This window comes from Chlamydotis macqueenii, chromosome 9 (assembly GCF_036417535.1).
Source record: "Chlamydotis macqueenii isolate bChlMac1 chromosome 9, bChlMac1.mat, whole genome shotgun sequence".
Taxonomy (NCBI): domain Eukaryota; kingdom Metazoa; phylum Chordata; class Aves; order Otidiformes; family Otididae; genus Chlamydotis; species Chlamydotis macqueenii.
Window position 1 is genome coordinate 20,009,314 of NC_141564.1, and position 23,582 is coordinate 20,032,895.

Below are 23,582 nucleotides of genomic sequence, written 5' to 3' on the forward strand. Positions count from 1 at the left end.
AAAGCATCTTTCTGCCAGCAAGTGTGTTCCTTCCCTATGCTGTGTGCTGTTTTCAGTGTCTATCGCAGCATTCTAGAGCATTTTGCTTTCCAAATGAGCAGCCCACAGGCTATTGAAGTAAGTTGTCCCCCCCATGCTAACATTACAATATGCATCACTAAAACATTACTGTAAGCCTCTGGCTCCTGTTCACAAATGCTACCAACAGCTAATTTATTCATTGGATGAATAAGTGTAATTTATATCATAAAACAGCACTTGAAACTTTGTCTGTAAAACATCCTTCACTTCAACCCTTGGTTAAAGCCTGGCTCGTGCCAGCCTCTCATCAGACTGAACTGCTCTGGGAAATATTTTTCCAGGGTACACTTAGCGGTAAAGTCTGCTAAGTGACTTCTCTTAGCAGTCACTAAGAGCAGCAGCAATTTACTGTAACAGACGCTTTAGTCTTCACTCCCCAATACTTCATGGCAGCCCGTCTAAGCTCTCTGCATCGTCTCTATCCCGAATGCCTCGGCTCATTCTACAGCCTCCCCAGTAAGGATCAGGTTTACCTTAGCAGCAGCGGAGCAGCTGAGCCCAAAATGGAGATTTCAATGGGATCTGACAGGGAGATTTTTTCCTCTCATCTACATACTTCTGTAGTTTCCACCTTTGGGAAAACAGCCTATCTACAGGCAGGAGGTTTCTGTATATCTTGTCTCTTGAAGTCTCCAAATATTTTGCACTGCTCTCACAGTTCCCAGGCAGTTTTAATTACTTTGTGTTTTTAAGTAGAAGCAAAGCACCAATGTTCAGTAATTATTCAGAAACAAGTCACCAGAAGGAAGTGGGTGCGAAGACCCTCTGAATAAAGTCAGCCCCCAAAAGCTGAGCTTTCTCTCTCCAAACTTTATTTCACGAAGCTCCTTGTTATTCCCACCTTTACAAGAACTCCTCTTCCCATCTGTTCTGCCTGCATGTCCCTGGCTGCCTGGGCTCTTCCGCAGCATGATGGCCATCCCTGCAAGGGTGGGATTCTTGGTGTGGAGCAGATGCCTTCGCTGTCACTTGGCAAAACTCATCCCTCTCGCCTTCTCTTCAGAAGAAAACCGCAGAAGTCGGGCAGGAAAGTGAGCTTGGGGTTGGGGCAGTCCTTCTACTGTGCCGAGCCCATAGCCAGCACCTGGCTGTGCAGCCTTCACTTTCTGAAATGCCAGGGCTGTGTGGAAGCAGGCGTGCAGCTCTTTCTCAGGTGCTCGCTCAACCCTGCGTATCCTTGCATGTGCCGGTGTGAAATCGGGGGCTTCCCAGCCTTTCCCTCAGTCACCTGCATCGGACCACTTTGTCCTTGGATGGTATTTGCTTTTCTGAGTCGGGAGCGTGCTGGAGAGCCGCTCCTGTTTGTCTCAGGCTGCTCACTGCTTTCCCACGCTGTGTGCTTGCTATTTGCTCCTACGGTAAAAATAAAAGCTGCTCTCACTGGCGTGGTGCACAGTTGATTGCGATAGGATCTTTTTTTCTCCCTGTTTAAAATGTGAGGTCTCATGAATTAAGAAGCTACAGCCTGTCTAGATCTTATACCAGTCAGTCTGATTCATCAGAGAATCTCCTTGGTAACTAGCTGTTCCTCTCCGATTTGTTACAAAAAAGCTCTCCCAATTTAAAGATAAAATACAGTGAAAGAAAGAGGAGCAATACCTTACAGATACCTTATATAAGAACAAACACCTTGTGTATATGCAGCTATATTGGATATTTTCTGATGTGTGTGGGAAGCAGCATCTCCATGAAATGGTGTGGTATTGGCCCATGTGTGGGATATGTGCCCTGACTGCCTCATCTTTGCTAGAGATCCTTTTTGCTGCTCCAGGGCTGGTAACCCTATCTGCAGGGTAAATAAACCCACCGGAGATGATGTTGGCATCTAACGAGGGGCTCAGCAGTTCATGCTGTAATAAGCCAGATTTCTGGCCTTGCGTGGGGCTGATTGCCAATTACAAAGATTCGGAGAGGGTGACTTTCTGCCTGGTGTGTTTGATGGTGTCTCGTAGCCCTCCTGCTCTGGTAATGAGCCCCTGCTCTCTGACCCCCCCCGACACACAGCAAAGCACTGCCTGTGCTCCGGGCGACTGCTTCACTTGGGGGGAACATGCTTGCTGAAGATTTGTGTTTGGTTTGTTTTTTTTTTTTTTGGCTAGGAACTGGCATTGCTGAAAAAGTTGATCCAAGGTGAGGGTAGGAAGGCTTTGTGTTTGAAATAGCTGGTAATTGTGTTCAAAAAGTCAGTGTGAGTGAAGAGTCTGACCCACGAGTGCTCGAGGCTGGGAAGCTCTGCAGTGAGAGCTGCCTGGGGTTACAGAGGGATGAGGTGATGGTACAGGGCTAGAAATGAGTGTTCATGTTGCTCGTGTCACGTGCATCTCCAGCCAGGAAGCTCCAACTCCCCATGCACACAGCACCTGTGGGATGGTGCCACTGCCAGTCAGGGTAGGGAAGGGGACAGACGGACAACTCTAAACGGGCACCGCTGAGCTGCTTTCAGTTCCTTTTACCAGTTAAATTAGGAATCAAATATCATTCCTAGATTTCTCATGCAAAATCCTTCCAGCAGGCTTTGGGTGGCTCTTGGCAGAGTCCAACAGAGAAGATGAAAAGTGAGGCCTGTCTGCAGCCAGTCACCTTCCTCTGTATTTTGTCGTTTCTGTCCTTTCTGTCCCATGGGTACTGATTCCTCTGAATAAATACAATAAATAGCAACAAAACCCCAGGCTTATGAAGTGTATTCCATCCCTGCAAGAGGTGTTTGAGCTCGCTGTTGAAGCTCAGCCATAGCCAGAGAAGCTCCCAGCAGCCGGAGGAAGGCTCCTGCAGGCAACCCTGGCAGTAAGGCTATTGGGTACTGTGGACGTTGGTGTTTTTGGACAAAATCTGTGTTCCCACAGATGTTGTGGCATCTCTAATGTCTGGGCAGGAGAGACCCAGGATCATGTACTCTGCTTGGGTTGGCCTGATCCAGCCCTGCTCAAGTTCAGACCTGTAGTTTTGGGGTGTTCTGATCTTAGCAGGAAAAATCTTGGGTGTAAATGCTCTGCCCTGGCCAGCAAAGCCGGAAGTTTTCGAAGTTCTATTTACCAAGTAATATGGGTGATGATGAAGTGGTTCTGACAAATTAGGGTTAAGATAATCAAGCTCATTTTTGATGCAATTGACCCATTCAGGAACATGACCTCATACTGGATAAGAGGATTTTTTTTACATAATCAAGGTTAGGATAAGCAAGATCTGACTCTCACCACCTCAATCAGGGGGAAAAGGGGAGAGAGACATTCATCCTTCCACCGGCCTGCTTGCCCACTGCTGCTGTGGGTGCTGAGCTGTGGGAAGGTGGGTGAGCCCCTGCTGTGTCCCAAACTTGCCACATGGCCTAGCGCTACTGTTTCAGGCCCAAGAGGAAATACAAGGGGAAGCATCTTCTCCGCCTCCTTCCTGCCCTTTAGTTTTTTTTCTGAGGCTTGAAAGGAGGAGCAAAGCCTTTGCTGCTATCAGATCTCTGCACCTGTGCCTCTTGGTGGGAAGGAAATGGAGAAGCTGACAAAAGCCCCTGATGGGAGGGATGTCTGCATAGCATGTCCTGGCTGGCTTTCTTTCCAGGCTCCCTCAATGTGGGGAGGTCAGGTCCAAGAGTGTTGGGGTCTCTCATACCTGGCGCCATTCTGCGACCACAGCTGGAAAAACAGGCTTGTTTGTGTTTTGCCTGGTGGTAGTGGTAGCTGCATCTCACGGAACCAGATCATCAGGGTAGTGCCTGGGTGCCATGTCCCACTGTGCAGCTCTTTTGGAGCCTGTCCTGCCCCATGGTGGTGGTGCTGGTGGACAGACCGGGAGGTGGACCTTTCATCCCCACTGAAGCTCTGGAGCAGCCTTTAGGAGGGGTAGATCTCCATTTTTGTGTCACACCTTTTAATCACATTGTTGTGACTTGGACCTTGGCACAGGGAGATGTGGAAAAGCATCAAACCCTGCTTGTTCCTCACCCCTCACCTGGTGCCTGCAGCCTTTGGCGAGTTCCCCTGTGCCTGCCTGCAGACAGCATCTCCTTGGCTGTATTATTGCCTGCTTTGGGCGGGTTTGGTTACAAATTCGTATTTATTGAAAAAAAAAAATGAGCTTGTGTACAGTGCTTTGCTGTTCATATCTCCTTTGCAATGCGCTGCTATTTTGGGAAACCAAGGAAAGGTGGCTGCAGCTATTTATAGCAGGGGAAGGTGCATCAGTCCGGGCATCCACAGCCTGGGGTGGGCACGGAGCTGCCTGCCTGGGGGTGGCAAAATTGTGCCCTGAAAACAGATTTATTTCAATTGCTGGCTTTATCCTGAATCAGATTTGAACTTAAAGGAATGTCATGGCAGTAAAAAAAAAGGGGGGGGGGGGGCGAAGGAAATGTGCACAGCCTTGGTGAGTATTTTTTTATGAATTGGATATCTTGAGATGAAAGCTTCATTACTGTGAAACAATGAGCCCGCTACACTCTTAGTAGTACAAATGGGTTTCATTTGTATTGGGCAGATACAAGCTTATTATTTTTAGGCTGTTTCTGTAGCACCAGGAATGTTTAATGTGATAATCAATGTAATTGAGGAACTGAAAGTATAGAAAATTGCAATGCTCTCAGGGGTGATAACAACTACAACCGTAGCACTGCTGAAAGGTCTGGGGGATGGGTACAGGTGTAGGAAAAAGATTTGAATCCCAAGTGTGGATGATCCCATGTCATGTTGGGGTCTGTGTGAGGACATTGGACAGTCCCAGTGCAGCACTTGCACCAGGGGTTGTACCCTCCCTGATGCCAGTGGGAGGGACCCCATCCTCAGCAAGACGCTCACGGCCATGGGATGCACCTGAGGATGGGTCTGCTGGAAGGACATGGGGAGAAGGAGCTGCTGCCCCAGTGTCCCCTCCTGGGGTCTGGTGGGAAGAAGGACATCCAGAAGCAAGCCTGGCAGCAGAATTTGGCACTTATATTTGTTTGAGCAGGTCTTTACTGAGCGTTTGCAACACTGATAGCTTCACAATTTGGCCAGCATGACAACTTTTTTTTTCAGAAATAGCAAAAGGCAGACTTCTGACACCAAACCTCTCCTGCCAAATTCCCTGCTCCTCCCCCTAAGTACAGGGTTGCTAAAGCTTTTTAATTAAATGCTTCAGAGCCTTGAACCTGAACAAAACACTGTTTCCTCTTCCAGCCTGGGGCTTGGAAACAGTGAAGCTGTTTGTGAAGCTTTCCCCTCAAAACTCAGCCTGCGGCAGGCACCCACCACAAACACATTAAGCTTGAGTTCTGTGGAAATCATATAAGCAGTAAACTCATTGGTAGACCTGCCAGCTATAGGTAGGTTACCTATAGCGCTTTGGCCACCACTCACACGAGCCCGGTCATGTGCAGCTCCAGCTTTGGGGAGCTGCTGGTCATCATGTACCAAATTCAACCGCTTCTGTGCCTCCAGGCAATTTCACTGCTAATTTTAGTCCCCCTGGTGATACAACTTTTTTTTTCTGGTTTGGCGATTTACTCTGTGCATTAGTCTGTGGAAGAGGTGGCAAGGGAGGAAGGCAGCACCTTGGCTCTGCCTCTCCCTAGGGGAGAGGAGGTTGAGCATGGGGCAGCTGGGCTCCCTGGCAAGCCGCTGGACACCAGCCTGGGTGATGATGGGTGAGGAGAAATGTCTGGGACACAGGGAAAATGGAATACATTCTAGACGCAGCCTCCGAAGCTGCTAAATTCAGAGCAAGCCTGAATGAAATGACAAGGGTGCAGTCAGGTTTGTTTTCAACCCTCTCCATTTTAATTTGTTTCACTTAAAGGAGGAAAATTTTTCTTGGTTAGCAGAGTTGCTTTGTTCTAGTGGTTTCCTAATCACAGCTTTAAAGCCCGAAAGCTGTTGAGTGCTCTCCCTTCCCCCAGCGCTGCCCTACGGCGCGGGGCTTTCTCCCTCTGCCAGTCTTGCACAGGCAACTACAGCGCAGCCAGGTCTGTCCGTTAAACGAACTCATTTAGAACAGGCACTCAGTTGTGCCATGAGTTGCATTGACGCCTGCTGCAATCGGAGGGCCCTTTGAGGGGAAATGGCTGAAGCCAGAGCTGAAGTGATGCATTGGCTGCGGCGTTCACGCTCATAATGCAATTGCTTACATTACAAAGCAATTATCAGTGTTTAAAATTCCAATACAATTTTGAAGGCGTATGTGCCTGGGGGTTTTCCATTTGCAGAGATGTTTCTTTTATCGTCGCTACTTGCCTAATAACTTTACTATTTTAAGCATATCGAGGTGTTTTAGAAACCTATTTGTGATCTTTGTTGGAAAACAAAGATCACAAATAATCTCCACACAGAATACTTGCGCCATTGTAAGCTGCTCATAAGGCCCGATGTGGGTTTTGTGCAGGTTTAATGAGAAACTCCCACACCGTGTTTCCTGCTCCCTTAATTTCTGGCAGCACATCCTTCAGCTGAGGCAGAGCACTTCGGTGCTCTCTCTGTCACCGCAAAGCCATCAGCTTTTCCCTATCCGTCCAACCCCCCCGGGAGCGGCAGTTGCTCTTGCAGTATATTTTCACCCCAAATAACACATACATCATTCTCGCAGCCCATTCCCCGTGCTCTGCAGATGGGCTGGCTGAGGCAGTGGGAAGGGTGAGCTTTCTCCACCAGCAGCTGAAGAGCAAATGTGCTGCTGGTAATTTTGAGGTGGTGCCATGCTGGAGAGTGGGTTGCTGGGGCAGGGGTCTGGGCAGCTCCAGTCTGGCCCAGAACTGAACTGGGACCTACTGGAGGAGATAATTCAGACAACCCTTAGACTTTCTGCAGAAAGAATGATGTCCAAACCTGACAATTCAACACCTGCCCAGAGTGCTACAGTTCCCTTAAACGGTATAAACAGACTAATTATCACACAACCGCTTATCATGTGCAAAATGCATATGAAACCACATGAGTAATTTCCATAGTAACCATAATCATAACCTCCCTGTGTAGGGATTCAAATGCTGGAATGAAGCATGCTTTATAGCACCATGTACATACGTGTCCTTGCGTGAAGCATATACTCTTCTGCTAGCCAGTGTTTTGTTTCTGGGCTTCCACTGCTTGGTTTATAAGTGCTTACAGAACCTTGATTACCCGTGTGTAATATCCTTGCACTAGACACGTGCTTCTGTAATATCTTTAAGGTTATGTGGAATTCTATTTCCAATCCCTTTTATAAATAACAATTAAAAACACCTGCTGCTAAATCTGGCTGTCAGCAAGCAAATGCCAAGAAACAATATTATTATTACTATTATTTGTACCATTCCAAAAATCCATTAATTTGCTTGTTGTAGCATTAGGTAATGAATGCTCTGCAGCAAGGTCACAACTCTGTTTTACATCAAATAACTATCTTTTCTCATGTATGATACATGAAGCATATTTCTTGCTTAGGGTACAATGTTTTATTAAAATTATTTTCCTTTGTTCTTTCTTACAGATTGCCTGTTATGACTCTAAAGATGCCTGCATGACATCTCTTTTTAAATTCAATGTATAATTATATAAAACAGAAATTAATCTGATACTACATTAATAAACCTCTCATAATTTTCTTTGAACAGGGGGACATACTGCTATTATTTACCAGACAACAGGAATTTAGCTAAGCTTCATGGAATTTTACAGCCACTGACACACGTATCAGATACGGGCAGAGCAATGATGAAAATAATGTGAAGGCAAACTGTTTGGCTCAAGACAAAAAGACTAATAGAAGTAGTAAAAATAGTAAAGATATGAAAGCAAGAACTACTGAAATAAATATCTGAGGTGGGAACTCAGAGGAAAGGTTCACTGCAGCTGCAGATGTGCCTTGCTGAGTGTCAGCCTGTGTTAATTTGCAAGGTGACAGATGTCTTGGAAATGGGCAAATGCTGAAGAAAAGAGCTGGTGTCCCTGGGCCAGGTCTGCTCATGGAGCTGAGCCACTCTCAAGTGTCCTTGGAGCATCACTGATTTACTGCAGCTGTGGTGCTTGTGTTTAAAGACGATTATGCAATCCTACACCTTTGGTGTTTTTAATCTTTGGCAATGCAGAAAGCTTCTACCTCCTCCTGACAGGACAAATATGATTTTGATTGACTGACCTTAGACTGCTTCATCCACTTCAGCTGGTCTTGTCTCACCTCTGGCTCTTCCTTTGAGCAAAATTTTCCCTTGATTGACTGTAACCACCTCTTGCTGGGCTTCTCAGTGCTCCTGCAAGCCACCATGCCAAGGTGTCTCTGGTTCCTCCAGCTCCTCTTCCACCATGGCTGCTCCTAAATACCCACCCATGCTACCCTGAGATGTGATCTTGCTGTCTCCTTGCTCTGGCTGGAGAAGTTTCAAGGATGTCCCCAACTGTTTTAGCATCCAACATGCAAGGATAGAGCAGCAAAGTGGTCCCCACACCCTAAACTGAACTCTGAGTTTGCCGGAGGTAAGTGCTGCTGTTACTGTTTTGTGGATGGAAAACCTATAGGGTGGCAGGTGTTAAGCGTCTGGCTCAAGGTCACAGTGTGTATCTTTGAAATCAGTTGGTAAACATTCAATTCTTGGTAAAGGATGTGCTTTGGGCTGTGATCTTATCCTACAACAAAAGCTGAGATATGTTCCTCCTCTTTCATTCTAGTCCAGTGGTATATTTTGCCCACACTTAATAATAAGTGGAAAATCATTAACTTTGCCTTCTGATATATGTTTTTAATTTCTTTATTCATAATGAGTTCATTGCTGCAGTGGCAGGAGTGAAATATGTGATACTACTGGAATTTCTTTGCAATTCAGCCTTAATTAATGTCCACTCCTTACAGAGCGTTAACAATAATGTGCCTAATCTTTCAGAGGCTGTTGTGGGAAATTCTTTTGTTCTTTTGTAGCTGGGGAGAAGCGAGATTTGCATTTTAGCCTTTTGTTTAAAACTGCCTCTTAAGGGTTTTGAAGTCTTGTAAGAGACTTGAATTGTAGCACCCTTGCTGTCTGACCCTGTGCCATGTAATTGGGACGCCAGTCAATCCACTTGCCTTGTCGCTTTGTGTTTGTCAGTTGGTGCGGGGAAGGACACCTTATTTCCACAGAGACTGTGATAAACTTTTTGTTAGAACAACAGGCCTGTCAGCCCTTATTCCTCATCTTCCAGCGCAGTTTTAGTTAAATGCACTGTGTCACTTGCTCCTGCTGAGACTCTTTGCCTCCCCTTGGCCAGGATGGACTCCTGGGTCTGTAAGGTGCTTTTCCTTGCCTGTCTGTTGCAATAACGCTATATTGCAAGTTTTGTTGGTCTTTAGCTCTCTGGAGGATTTGATGTGCAATTTAGGAGAACTAGATATCCAGTGGTAAAAATATTTTCTACTGTTTTTTTTTTTAGAGGTAGGAAATTTGGTTGGACTTGATGGCTGATGGTTGGACTTGATGATCTTGGAGGTCTTTTCCAACCGTAGATTCTATGATTATGATTCTATGAAATCTGGCAATCTGTGCAGGGCATTTAGCAGGTGAGTGCTAAGGGGCTTATGGGCTTCACCAGCTCCCTCTCCTGCTGGCACCACGCCGTCCTCCTTTTACAGCTCTGTGGCTCCTCGGACCAGAGTTAAAGAACAAGAGAGCTGTGTCACTGTGCTGGGACTATGAACGATGCCAGCCTTAGGGCAGATTGTAGGAGGTGGAGGATTTGTGGGAGAGTTCAAAGCCATCCCTTGCTGGACCTTGCTGTCTGCTCCTGCCTGCATCCACCATCTCGTAATTTTGCAGGCTGCAAAGGGAGCTTTCCTGGAGCTCCCTGGATCAGGCAATGGAGACAATTAGCTGCCTGCCAGCCTGTGTGAAAGCAGGGTGGGTTGCTTGTTTGCTGCGCAGTGGCTCACATCAAGGCTTATGCTCTGCATGCTTGGAGCGGCATTCACAAAACCTACTGCCGTGGCCCGGGTCAGAAACATCCTGTGCTTGTGGACAGCCTGGGGATGGGACAGCCTCGTAGTGTGGAGGGTGTGCTGGAAGAAGCCTGCTCCTCACCTCATCCCCATGGCCATCTCTGATGCCTTGCTGCATGTGTCATGTGCATCTGAGCTTGAGGAGCAGCTTTGCTGGCTGGGATAGATGCAGCTGGGGATCCTTCACCCTAGCAAGAGACATCTTGCTGCTTTTCAGTTTTCCAGCCCAGCTTTGCTTCAGGCTGGAGCTTGCATAGTGCTTGGAGAGTAGCTGGGGCAAACGGCTCCTTTCATACCTTTGCACTGGCACATTGGAAGGAAAATCGGAAGCGACAGGCATTGCTGCTTCCCATCCTTTCCCACCAAGGTTTGGCAGGGAGATGGTGCCCGTTACAGCCAAGCCTGCCATCTCCCGACCCAGCAGCTCTGGGGGGAAAGCTCAGAGGGGAGGGGTGGTGGATCCTGCTTCACCAACTTTTCATTAGTGAAGTTTCTTGCTTTTGTTTTTGTGTCTAACTTGGAACATGTGTAGATGTTGGTAAAGAAAAATGAACAATGAAGGACATTAATTACTGCTCACTGAGGGCAGTGGCATTGGCCTCCTGATACTGCATCTAATTTATTCAGACTAAGGCGGGGGACTAAATACAAACTCCAGCAGAGCATGGGCCCTTTAGTAGTAAATCATACCACTTGTGTGCTTTGCAGAAAAACCTTACTTTAAACCTTCCTCTTTGCTACACCCACTGACAAATGTAGCCCTGATTTAATATAATAATGCATTTCCAAAGCTCCCATTTGCATCTGTCTGTGCTGAATTCATATGCAGAAGTTTACATGAAGAAATGAATTACAAAAATTCCTAATGAATTGAGTTATCAGAGAGGCCTTTTGAATACAGATAATAATATACGTCAGCAGAGCTGGCAGGGTTTTTACTGGGGCAATTTTTCATTGAGTCCATAGTAGATGTTCTTTGATAAATCTTGTCAGCACTGTCACTCTCGGTCTTAATGGCATGAATAGCCATTTAGCTCGCAAAACAGCAGAGCCATTCAGTGCCTCGTGGGTTTTGGCATCATGCTCAAGTGTTCTCCAGCCTCTCTTTCTTTTGCCAATCTCTCTGTGACTAATTCACTAACTTTTTAATAATGCAAGAGAGGCTTCCGCCATGTATCTCTTAATCTCTGCTGTTCAGACTCTTATGAATGATGCCTGCTTTCACTGCAGGATGTGGTCACTGCTGCAGTTTACCTGGCTGCATTATCAGAGGAGCGTAGATGGAGTTAATACTTTGTTCCTAGAGCATCTATATGGTTTAGTTTTTATCTTTCCCTTTCAAAAGCTTCTGAATCAGACTTCCTCTCTGGCTGTCACAGTCAGTTGTAGTGCTGGACCAAGCCGAAGTCTAACAGATAAACCATGCTCTGTATTTTGTGTGCATAGTCTTGTATGGCATGTTCATCCATTACAGGGGATGTTGCTGCTTGCTGAGCCACCACCAGCTAGTTATGTATCTCTTGAGCATTGCAGCCTGTCTCATCAAGACACCCACAGCCTGAGGCTGCGAGTCCACAGCTGTGACATTTGCTTGCTGTCCTGCTGACAATGACCTTGTTTCCCTGGCTGGGCTTGAAGTTGCCACTGTGTAATGCAGGGTGCACACCCTGCAAATGGGGACAAGCAGGGAATTTGGAAACAGTCTGTGCTGGTACCCAGCACTGATAAACTAGATATCCTTATGCTTATAAACTTATGCTCCCTCCTTGCAAAGTGCTGTGCAGGACCAGTGGATCTCAGTCCCACTGTGTCCGCCACGTGATAACAAGTGGTGGCAGGCTTTTTTTAACTTATTTTAAACTATCTGTTGCTGATCTTGCGAGTCAACAAACTCCACTGTCAGCAGCAGAGACAATATCTTAATGAGTTGGTTAGCATCTGTAGAGATCTCAGCAGAAACAGAAAAATGGGTAAATGCTATATGGCTTAGCGAGACCTGTGTATCGGCTTTATCTAACACTGACCTTGCGAGAAGTCCTTGGATGATGTGAACTGGCTCTTATTGCTAGTGGAGAAAATAAAGTTGAAGCAGTTTATTCCAGCTGAGCACCTGATCATTATATCTAATGTTGTAAAAGCTGCTGTGGAAGCAAAGGCTAAAATGGCTATTCATCTTTGATCCCTCAGCAATACCACAGTCTCTAGTAATCTCTAAGATTACAGTTATAGAGAGCTCAAATTTTATCTACAGCCTGCTAAACTTGGTTTACAAAATGTTTCAGTTCAAAGAGGAAAGTACTGTGCACATGCAGTGTTGTGTGGATCTCCCTCCCTCCCCTGTGACCCTTTCGGGCTTTTAAGTGTGTGTACGTGGGGCCCTGAAAGTCTGACTTTGCAACACTGTGGGTGCTCTGAGCTGAAGGTGAGCGCTGCTGGCCCATCCCCTGGTGTTTGAAGGGGAGCTGGGGGGGAGGGTACCATGGGTTTACCAAATTGCCTGTCCTTGTAGGGCAGAGATGCAGCCAGGCTAGGCTTGAGAGGTGATCTAAGACCAAGTTAGAGGAATGCACTGTCCTGCGGGACTGGGGTTAGTGGCTTCACTGTCAGCTGGCTGTGTGCGGAAAGGCCCTTCACATTTCCAGGGGCTTTAATTACATGTCCTCTCTAGGGGAGGGTGCAAAACACAACTGCACAAATAAAACTGAACATGGTTGAGCTAATAGAACAGTTGTAGGCTCTTAGTTTCCAAACCAACATACACCCTAGCCATTGTTTCTAGATTCCCAGTGTATAAACATGTCTTACAAAAAGCAGTAAGTGAGAAGGCTTTCAGATGCCAAAGCAGAAAGCTACTGAGGCCAGGAGCCAACTTCTTAGGCTGCCTTGGGCCAATCCTAGCATTGCTCCTCAGGCTTTGGTGGCATGAAAGTGGGTTTACTCTGGGAGAAAAACAGTGTGCTTGACCACCGAGAGAAAACATGATTCAGACTGCAAAGTGGGACAGGGTTGATTTTGTGGTTTGCTAGCAAAAGACTTGTTCTTTGGGAGTCTGCTCTGGTCTCGTGTATGATAATGAAAAAGGATGGATTTGGTAAAGGATGGGGTGCTTCAATGATGGATGGAAAACTTTTCTTCCCTCTCAATTTGTAGTAGTAACACTATAAATCTGTTCAGAAGTTTCTTAGGAAACTATTTGCATCCCTCCCACAACACCTGATACCCAAGTATCTCACAGACTGCAGGAAATGTCTCCTCTGTCTTGTTTGCCCTTCTCCCAAAAACGCACATGCACAAAAGTCAATTTGGAAACGTTTGTGCCTTTTGATTGACAATAGAAATCTTTGCTTTGAGTTTTGGCAAAAGGTTCATGGTCCCCAGAATGCTTTTCAGTTAACTCTCATTTTGTTTGCATGACTGAACAGTGGTTCAGCATCCCTTTGTTACAAAAGATTTGCAGATCTCCAAATGTGTTTCACTACTGGAAAAAAAAATCCAGCAGTAAATCAAGCTTCTATGTATGGTTAAATTGCTTTAAACTAAAAATCCCAATAGCAACAATTCCTTTTATCTCTTCAAATGTAGCTTTAGGCAGTATGAAATGGTGAGGCTTCAAGCTCCAGAAGAATCTGGGCATGGATGGTGGAAATGAGAGATGCCTTTGTTTAAGAAATAATCGTGGTTACTGTCAGTGCAATAATGTGAAACACTGATGATTCACTGCTGGAACTTGTTACCACATCAAATGTCTTTCCATGAATTATTTAGCAAATCTAATTGAATGTTAATTTTGCTATTGGAGATAAGTAGCCACTGAGCTTAGTCTGAAAATTCAATTTATATGTTGTAGTTCTGATATCCCTTAGAACTTGCTTGGGATCATCCACAGAGCTGCCTCCTTTATGCTATGGTTTTATGACCTTTTGCTGGTAGTAGTTTGGTCTGGAATGTCCAACAGCCATGAGCTCTCTGAAATTTTATGTGCAGGAGAACATAAATCTCCCTGGATTTCCAGAGTGGGGAACATCTCAAACACTACTTTGTCCTTTCTAGAGCATTTCCAACATTTTTTTTGGCAGTATGACAGAAATACTCAGTTCACCAAGTGGTGTGGAGGGCTTGGGTTTGCTCTGTGCAGCTGGCAGGACTCACAGCAGAGATGCTGTGGATCTGATGAGCCATGGTGGAAGCTAGCCAGGATGTAAGGGAGCTAGAAAGTAGCTCTGCAATAGAGGCTAGGAAACAGCGTAAAGAGGTGGTGTAGGCTAATAAACCTAGATTTGGTCTATTGAGGTCAACATCATCTACTGGGGATTAGGTAGGATCAAGTAATTAATGAAAAGGATAATTTATACCAGTTTTCTAATCCCTGCAGATAGAGTAGATGACACACTTCTGCTGTTGACACTTTTATATAGGTTTTTTTATGAAGAAGTGCCAGGAGGGGAAGGATGGGCAACAGGCTGCAGAAGTTGTCAATAATGCTTCAAAAGTGCTCTTCTCTGCTGGCCCAGCAACTCCTCTTCCTCTCTACAGATACTTGGTGTGCCAAATTTCATGCCCACCATGGCAGCCACAACATGAGGTTATGCCAGCTGCCTCTGAACCTCCTAAAGCATTGAGCAGTGCAACCTGTGCCTCCTCCAGCACACTGCTGCCATGACACCAGGAAGATGGTGATGCTGCTGAGTCAACTCATGGCTGATATTATTCCTGGAGATGCTACTGTGAGGGATACAAACTTCCATTGCTGTAGGTCATTAATTGGAAAGTAGCAGAAAAAGCAGCATCCTTGGGGATGGCCAAACTCTGGTCTTAACTGTGTGATTTGGCCTAATTGTTGCTATGGCTTTTACAACAGAAGTATTTGTGAGGGCACTGCTGTGTGATGGGGCTGGAGCTGCAGGCTGGCAGGTCCTGCTGCTTCGTGAAAAGAGAGGAATTCTGCATGAGCAGATATCCATGTTCCTGGTTTTTCTTGTCAATTATAACTAGGAGCATGGGGGGAGGTATCTTTCTCTTAGGAAATACATCCAAAGGACAAAAAAAAAATAGTTGTAGTCAAAGTTAAACTGACCAACCAAGGATTACTTATTGCACAATTATCCGCTTGGTCCGTGAACAAATGGATTTGCTACCTTGTGAAAGCTGCCTCACATCAGTGGATGTGCAGGTCTTGGCAAACTACAACTCTGTTTGACATCTCCAGCAGTAGGGCTGAACGAGCTCAGTGCAACTGTGCTGCTTCAAAGTGCTCAAACTTTTCACAAAAATGGCCTAAATCAGGGGGATGGTTTTGGCTGCAGGTAGGAGAACTGCTGAAACTGTCACTCTCTTTGTTCTAAAGCCCACAAAATAATCTTTCAATACTTTCAAAACTAAACTCTTGGACTGTTTTGAAATAGGTTATTTTAGTTTTAAAATGTCTATTAATTTTTTTAAAAAAATATATATTTTAAAATATTTAAGTAGACTTGAAATGTGAATTTTATTATTCAAATGAGAAATGTCCTTTTCAGATCAACTGCAACTAAATTTTTCCCCTCTGACCTGCTTTTTGTTCATCAGACTGGAAACTCCATTAGTTGTTCACCTCTACAAAGGTATTAGATACTCAGCAAGCGGAAATGCTGATCTCCTAAAACAGGTGCTGCTTCTGCTGGTGCTCAGCCTAGACCTTGAGATGGGAGAGTGCAGGGCCAGGTTGGCCATAGGGAGAGTTTGCAGCAGGGAATCCCTTCTGGGTTTTGGGGTACAGAGGTGCGATGTTTCAGAACACAACTGCATTGCTCTTTCTGACAGCAGCTTTGATGCCGAAGAAGTAGAGCCTGAGTGCTCTGATGCTTGCCATTTCAATATGGGTATCAAGGATTGTTTCCCACAATGTTCTCACTTTTATTGCTGAAACATGACACTGTAAATTACTCAACTGCGGTGTCTGCAGCCATTTAGCTGTGAGTGTGCTCCTGGGCATGTATTGCGGGGCTGTGTCTTGCCCTGCTCTGTGGGCTGCTGCTCTCCTGGTCCCTGGCGCGAGGGTGTCACCCACTCTCTCTGGCACCCTGTGAGGGGGAGCCTTTGCTAAATTAAAGGCAATGTGGTTGTGGGAATCAGTAATTTTCAGGTACCTCCTGCTTTGGCTGGAGGCTGTCAGCATGGGAGGGGGCTGAGAGGGAGCAGGGTGCTCTCACAGCTGCAGGGATGTGGAGGTCAGCAGGGGCCAAAAGCCATTTAAATTGCTCCAGCCTTCTGGGAGACAGGGCTGGATTTGGAAGTAGCTTCAGTCCTGTGAGGAAAAGGTTTGGTGTGCTTTCCTCCCTGCTTCCATACCCATTTTGCATGACATGGGGCACTGACTATCTCCCCTGCTCTATACATATTGTCTCTTCCAAAACTTTTCTGGAAATTTGAATTTTGTTTTGCCTCTGACATCAGAAAGAAATGGTGCATTCACATGCTTTGAAATCAGTGTCTGAAATACAAAAGTAGCATATTTGATTACACAGGATCTGGCCTCTGCTAGGCAGCTCTTAGTCCCTCTGTTGCAGCAACTTGCTCAGAAATAATGTTATCGGGTTAGCATACCCAAAGTGGGAAGGGCTCCTAAAACACTGGTAGAGATAAAGCAGCACAATCAGATGCAACATGCCTGTTTTTTCTGGAGCATGCAAAGAGACGTGATAGATGGTCACCCTGGCAAAGGCAGATAAGAAATGCCTTGAGGTAAGGGGAAGAAAATAAACTATTTCCTGCTGCCTCTTTGTAAGAGTTTGTAGAGCGCTACAAATGAAACTCTATTATTTTTAGCCTGCATCATTGTCAGCCTATAGCATTTGGAAGCATTTATGATTCAGAACAGGTTCTGTGTGCACCCTTTTTTGTTGTCTTTTATATCACTTTACAGCTATGTGACCCACCACTGATGCTTCAGCCAGGTGAGGAAGCTGCCAGCAGGGCTGTGGTGGGGTATGGAAAAGACAAATGGGATCTCTTTAGTTTCAAATGTTTCTCCAGCAAGACAAGCCCCTTCCTCCACTGTCCTCTTCACCTTATCCACCTCAGAGTGAGCCGGAGTCCTGGGGAGCCTCATGGTCCCAGCAAGACCTTTGCATCGTTATGACCATGGTCCTCCAAAGCCTTGTGCATATATTTTGTCCCATATAGCAGAGCAGTCCTGCTCCTTTGGCACTAACCATGTCCATGCAGGTATGAGGGACGGTGGTGCAAGGCATTTCCTGAGGAAGGAGGAAGCTTTGCTTCCTGCTTGTGGGTTGTGCTCCCTGTCAGCATCGTGTACAGCCCGGGCTGGGGGGCTGCTGCTGCCCTTGTAGGCTTGTGTGCAGGCAGCAAACGGAGCCCAACAAGCACTGTCAGAGCTCAGCAGTGGTTGTTTGACTGCATGACTGTCTTTCTGCTTGGCAATTTGTCCTGCTCCCCTCCCCGTTTGGAGAGGGTTGTTAGTTTTGTTGTGGGAATCACCCCAAGAGACAACTTGATGGCAGCATTGGGGATTTAAAGCTGGTGAATTGCTGCAGTGCCTTATGGGCTGTTACTGAGCTTTATTGTACAGGAGCTTCTTTACAAATGAACAGGGCAGCCAGGAGCATGTTCACTTTGCTCTTGCTATATTTTGTGTGGTAAAGTACTGACTTGGAGAGGATGGTGGTAAGCTAATGGCAAAGTGACTTGAGTAGACCTAGAGAGCACAGGACGTGAGCAGGTCAGAAGCTCTGGGAGTTGCACACGGGCATCCAAAACCAGAATAAAATGCAGAGCTTTTGCCAGCTGAAGTGGGAAGTGGCACCCATTAAATTTGCAAAGAGCTGTTACACTGTCACCACACACTTTCAGCGTCTGGTCCCTGGGCCCCTGTGGCTACCAGCCACACTGTTTTCTGTGGTCCTTGGGATGGGCAGTTCTCTCCATCCCCGCATGGGAAGAGGGCGATGGTACAGTCTCCTCCAGAATGCTTTGCAGGCAGGAATCTCAGCCCAGCCAGGCTCCCCCTGTGCAAAGGTCCCCTGAGCCTCTACTGCCAACTCTATGTGAAGCTAAAGGCACTGAAAACACTTAAAAATCACCATTTAAATGTGTATTTAAAGATGCTTTCTTTCTCTTGTGTTCTCTGGGCCTTCCTCTCTGCTGATAGCATGGGTATTGGAGGTAAAATTTACCTTGAGGTAAATGTAATGGGGTTATTGAGCTGTACACTGAGTGTCTTTGCACCCATTAACAGCGCAATCAGTGTAACGCAGCTTAGCTACCCTGCAGTTATAACTGATTGAGCAGGATAATGATATTTTGACTGGCAAAGGGGCCCTTTTAGGATGTGATTTAAAAGGTTACCAGTGAAAGGAGGATGGATGGGCCCCATAAAAGTGAGGGCACAGTTGGGTTGAGTTCTTTCTACCACCCATTTGCATGGTATGATACAGCAGAAGGGCTAAAATAAGAGAATAGGCTGTGCCTGCTTCACATCTGGGTGGGGAAGAGGATTCTTCTGTGTTTCTGGAACTCACTGGCCCTCCCCTGGCAGCTCTTTCGAACTTTGCCCCTGCCCAGCCTCTTGGTGCTACTGAGCCCTTTTCTCTGCTGAAAGCCCTGCAACTTGCAGCAGGAGTGTGGTTAGCTGGGGTAGAAACCCCTCCAACGGCTGTTGGAGCTACTCTGAGGTGGAGGGCGAGATGGAGAGGGAACAGGGAGCGGGGAAGGCTGTCCTGGGCTTGCTTGGAGGGGATGAGCAAGTGGCCAGAGTCTGGGGGAAGTAGAAAGGAGAAGAATTAGGGAAGGAGGGACAAGAAACTGCAAGAACAGCCCTGCTCCCTGGTTACATAGATCCGCAGTGGATAAGGATTGTTCTGAAGAGCTAAAGTGGAGTTGGAGCTTCAGGAAATCAATCCACGGGAGTTTGTGCATTGATCTGTTTGGAAGCATTAACCTGAGGAATTTCTCCCTCTACACTTGTTTTAATTTGGGTGCATGTTCACAGGGATTGATTTATTTTTTTTAAGATCTGAGCACTGAATTAGATGTTTTTCTGGATGCACTGGTTCAACCTCAGCTTTTGTAAGGAGGCATCAGCTGGGATTTCACCTAATTTAACTTTGTTATTGAGATTCACTGACAGTAAGCAGTAGGTTTGTCACTGTGTTTTCCTCAGCAGCCCTTGAAAGGGCAGAGAGCTCTTTTATCTGTGAGGCTTAACTGTGTTTTCACACAAGTGCTGTCAGAAAGGGAGGCCAAACCAGCTATTGCTGTGTAACTGGATTGTGTGGTGTGATGTGGGGCTTTACATGCTCCTGCGTGCTGCTTGTCGCTTAGCCCTGATGGTCCCAGGATGGACTGCCTTAAAACATGGTGAGATTCCTCCAAAACCAGCTGAAAATGGAGCCACTGCGTTATTACATAAATAGGAGTGACTTTGTCATCTGTAGGGTTAGCATCTCTTTACCTTGAACCCATGAAGAGCTTGATGTGCAGGGGTCGTGTCGGAGTGAGATACAGTACAACTCATTTCAGTGGTGTTTTGTATGCAGTCTCTGAGCTGAGGCGCACTGTGTTACCAAAAGCTGATGACAAACAGGTATGAAACACCTTTGAAATGTTAACTTATCCTGAAAAGCCCATTTCTTGAATACTCCTAAGCAACACAAAGCTTCACCCTAGACAATCTGCTCCTTTCTCTCTATTTTAATAAACGAGAAGCATAGCATATGGCTGGAAAGGATGCAACAAATATTTTCCCATTTGCACAGCTCAGGAAAGAAGGGATATTGCAAAACTTCAACAAATCCCAGTTTCAAAGTACGGAGATGAACAGACAGAATGAAAAGCTGAGAGCAGCGAGGTCTCGGGCAGGAGTGTGCCTCTCCCCATCAGCTGCATGGCCCAGGCTTTTCCCTATGGACAGTAAGTGGCTGTGTAGGCTGTGCCCTTCCAGTGGATGTTTTATTTTTGACCTGGATTGCAAGAGCAGCCAGAAGACCAGGTTTCTGTCATGCAAGGCTCTGTTTAACACAACATGCGCTTGCTCTCCCCAGCTGCATCTCCCCAGAGCTCCTTCTGAAGTCAGGTTTGCTGCTGAACTCCTTGTGTGGGTACACTGTGACCCATTTCAGTTCAAATGAACTAGGTTAGCTAAAGCCATGCAAAATGTAGGTCTCTTGCTGTTTTGCCTCGCTTTGACTGAAATCCATGGGATGCAGAAGACCAGCCCCTCAGCTGATAATAAGTCAGTGTACCTCCTTTGACTTTGATGGAGGCTTGCCTCTTTGTTCTAGCTGCAGATCTCGCCTGGCATCTGGTACAATCTATCCTGTGTGGTGTTTATTTTAATAGCTTGGTAAAACTATTCTGAAGGGGAGAGCGGCTGGTAGCTGTGTGTTTAGTAAAAATCTGCACCCATACAGATTCCATAAGTATTTGCTTCAAAGATGTAAACACCACATTACCCAATTAAAGGAGCGTCCTTAATAATTTATCAGGCAATTAAAGCATTCATTGCCCTTTATCCCAGAGAGTTCCATCAGTGATATATAATCTGAACCAAAGTTAAAATGCTATAATAAATGAACAGTGATGCAATGTATCAAACATAATGAGAACATTAAGGCAATGAAGGGTGGTTTGTCAAGAATGGAGGACAGAACACAGTGGAGCTAACTTAATTTCTGGAAATACCACTGCTCTTGAGGAGTGGGGCATGGAGGGGGGTGTCTGGGGAAGAAATCTCAGTAATATGTTGCAGGGAAAACTTACTTATTACAAAGTTAGAGATGGAAAAGATCTGTTTTCTCAGTTGTTATTAATAAGTCTCTTGAGAACGTCGTGAGAAAGGGAAATGAGCAACTGAAAGAGAGGGATTACAGCAGAAGCAGCATTTCGGCTTAGCTCTGACTGCGTGTCATAGCACAATATTGTTTCATGCTTGTGTAATGAAAAATGCAAAAGCAAAGGGGAGGAAAAAAAAAGGAAAAGCAAATGCTTTTGTTACTGGCTTGGATGTTTAAAAAATGACCCAAGAGGCTAAGAGTCCAATTCACACTGAGTTGTAATCAGATTTGTAAAGTTTGTTTTGGAGGTACAAAAATGATGGTCCCACAGTTCCCCTTTCCAAGCTTTGAGGCTCAAATGTGTTGGCAAGTTATTTGCCTTAGTGGAAAAAAACCCAACTGAGACTTATTCTCTGACCAGAGTTTGAGATGGGCTTCACTGATGTTTACAGCTACTTTGGCTGTGGGCGTGAATGAGGCGTGCTTTGAAAACAGTTTCCTGCAAGAGTGCTTTTTAGTGGGTGAATCCGTGATCTTTTTATGGTGACGCTCATTATCTGCCAAGTTAGGAAAGAACTTCTCTGTTCAAAGCACTATTATTTGTCAGCTTTTATAGACCTGTATGATACCTGTGGAAACTGTGATTATCAATACCAGAGTCTTAGCAGAACATCTCACATCAAAAGAAGCTAATGGACCAACAGGCGTGCTTTGGAGTCTGCTGCATGCAGCAAGGACAAGCAGGATATGGTCTCTATTCCTGCCTCAGTTACTGATTTTTTTCCTGACCTTGGACTCTATATGCTATTATTTTTCCTTTGCTTATTTGATCTCTTGTGAACTCTTTGGAGACTGAACAGCTGCTTGCTGCAGGATTGCACAGCACTTAGTGCTGTTACTATATAGCAACTCGCACCAATAGCAGGGAGGGCTATTGGGTAGTGAGCTTTGTATTAACTAATTTGGAGAGGATTATATGGACTAGAACAGTGTAATTGGATGCAGGGCTCATCTTTTCCCCACCACTTGCAGTATACGTTAATGCCGTTTATTTATACTGCCATGTGACGCAAAGAAGAGTCAGCCTCCTATTACAAACTCCCTGAAGATTTTTGGGGCTAGAATCTGCTCTTTACTACATACCAAAAAGCTTTTGTAGTTGTTGCTAGTCTCTGGAAGAAGCTAGTTTCCAGACGTGTGCAGCTCTGCCATCCTGCCCTGCACAGCAGCGTCCACAATGCTGCTGCACTGCACTACCTGCCCTCCCTGGAGTGATAGGCTGGGAAGCTGGGCGCTCCTTGGCAATCCTCTGTCCTAGTTTAAAGAATAATCACATTTGCAGGGATAAAATATTTTAGTTTGGTAGGTCACTTCAGAATCAACTTTTTCACTGGACGAAACATAAGGACAAAATTCATTTAAATACATGATAAGCCACAAAACCAATAGCAAAATATGCCTTTAATGTGATACTTAATACAAAAAGTTATTTCTATTAAGTTTAACTCAGCTGGCTTTTAGTTCTTTGTTGTAGGTTAAAGCAGGCATCTCCATCCCTTAGCTTCAGAAAGGGACAGAGAAGAAGAAATATACTCATTTCTCCTGTTAGGAGCCTGCATGTCCTTGTCTTTCCCTCTTGCCTTTTGCACTTGGTTCCCTTCTTTTTGCAACTGAGCATTTGGATGCCGTTCAGCCCAACGGGGGACTACAGCTGTTCTTTCTTTCCTCATCATTCTGGTCATTTGGCTGACATTTCTACTGCGTACCTAAATCTTCTCATTCCTGGATGCAATCTGCTTTTCTTTGCACCCTTTTGAAGGCAGAGCAGTAAGACCTTTTGTATTGTCATGAGAGTTAAGAAAAATACCCAGGCTTTTTAAGACAGTCATAACTATTTTCTCCTAACTGAAGATGCTTAAATGAGAAATGGTTTGTGTGCCTTACTGATGCTCCACCTCACTGTAGGGTTATAGGGACTGCTGAAGGCCCCCCCCCGCACCTAGTTACTGCCATTATTTCCTCTGTATAACTGTCCTTCCTCAGCGTAAAACTTACAAGAAGGAACTGAACCAAAGCCAAAGATCCAATATCCTATCCTGAGAAAACCAGGAAAAACTCAGCTCTAAACTTGCTGTGAAAATATTTGATTTGTGATGAGTTTCTAGAGCAAAATAAAAATTGCTGCCTTACAGAGGAATTGCATGGACAAGAATTTCAGTAGCTTACAGTGGGTTTTTTGATGACTGCCTGAATCCTTCTCATGTCATATAATTTATGTTAATTAAATGCTGATGGAATCTGAAGAAGCATATTGATGGAAGATGTATTCGAGATACTGTTATTAATTCATCATTCAGTAGCTAGTGCGTGAAATAATACATTCCTGGGTGCTGATTTAGGACATTTCATTTTCAGTATTACAAAGATGTCTCTTTCCTACAGAAAGAACCCTTTAATCTACTGTTTCAAAAAAAACCAAGAATGCAACACCACAAAAACAAACAGCAAAAAAACTCACCCAAAACCTCACTGGAGGCAGCCTGGCTGAACAGCTCTGCAGCAGTAATTATTTACACACTTCCAGAGCTACAGCACATGCTGATCACAACTCTCCAGGCAAATGGACAATAAAACATTAATTTAAAAATAGTTATAACATTCAAGTATAAAAGAGAACTTCTAAACTCAACATGTACTTCATTGCACCCCAAGCTTACATTTCGGCAAGTGTAAGGACATGACAACCTTTCTGGAAGCTTGGCAAACCCATGTTTTGTATCTAAACTGCTTACACTGGTAGTGAGCTGCAGCCAGGACTCAGCATCCTCTGCT

At 45.3% G+C, this 23,582-nt stretch overlaps 1 protein-coding gene across 4 annotated transcripts in view; it reads right to left on the reverse strand.

Moving 5' to 3' along the window:
• KCNMB2 (potassium calcium-activated channel subfamily M regulatory beta subunit 2) overlaps positions 1-23,582 on the reverse strand; it is a 147,117-nt gene that overhangs the window by 51,185 nt on the left and 72,350 nt on the right. The window contains exon 1 of one of the 4 annotated variants that reach the window (XM_086754975.1): positions 555-667. The exons of the other annotated variants lie outside the window; for them this stretch is intronic. The gene's annotated coding sequence lies outside the window, so the exon portion shown is untranslated. Of the gene's footprint in view, positions 1-554; positions 668-23,582 lie in introns of those variants that run through there. 4 annotated transcript variants of the gene reach the window in all.